The sequence below is a fragment of the Papaver somniferum genome, chromosome 10 (assembly GCF_003573695.1).
Source record: "Papaver somniferum cultivar HN1 chromosome 10, ASM357369v1, whole genome shotgun sequence".
Lineage (NCBI taxonomy): Eukaryota > Viridiplantae > Streptophyta > Magnoliopsida > Ranunculales > Papaveraceae > Papaver > Papaver somniferum.
This window is the reverse complement of record NC_039367.1, coordinates 117,655,602-117,656,309: the sequence shown is the minus strand read 5'-3', so window position 1 is coordinate 117,656,309 and position 708 is coordinate 117,655,602.

Sequence of the window (708 nt, the reverse complement as noted above, 5' to 3'; positions counted from 1 at the left end):
ATGAATTTTTTGGCTTCCGAATATATTTAAGTAGACACACAGTATTCGGAAGTACACTCACTACCGAATATATATATATATTGAAAAAATCTCAAAATTTCTGATATAGGAAAAATCCCATTTTGGGGCCAGTATTTATTCGGAAGACAATATAATGTTTTATACCTCCGATTGTGTAGGATAAAATTTTAGAGTTTCTGAACTCCAGTTGATGAATATTCGGCTGTAAACATGTTTAAATATATTCCGATTTTTTTTCATTCGGGAAAAATATGTGTCTTCTTACTTCCGAATTTGTTCATTCGAGTTATAGTTGTGTACTTTGTCTTCCGATTGTATAGGATGAAAAATTTAGAGCTTCTGAACTCCAATTGATGCATATTCGGTTGTAAATATGTTTAGTTAGCTTTCGACGAATGGGAATAGCCTAAATTGTCTTGGCCCAAGATTTTGATTGAGCCCAGCAATGGGAATAGCCTTAAGAAAATCTAGTGCATGAGCCATCTGATTGCTTGTCCAAAAAATCACATCCCTTGTAGATAAGGTGATTATTATTATTATTATTATTATTATTATTATTTCATTAATGGGAGAACGATGATTACATAACTAGTTGGAAGCCTAACAAGCTAAGCTCCAACGACGTACTACTACATGAATTAACAGGTTGCTGTGCTAGCCTACCAGCGGGCCTCATGGGTAACCTTG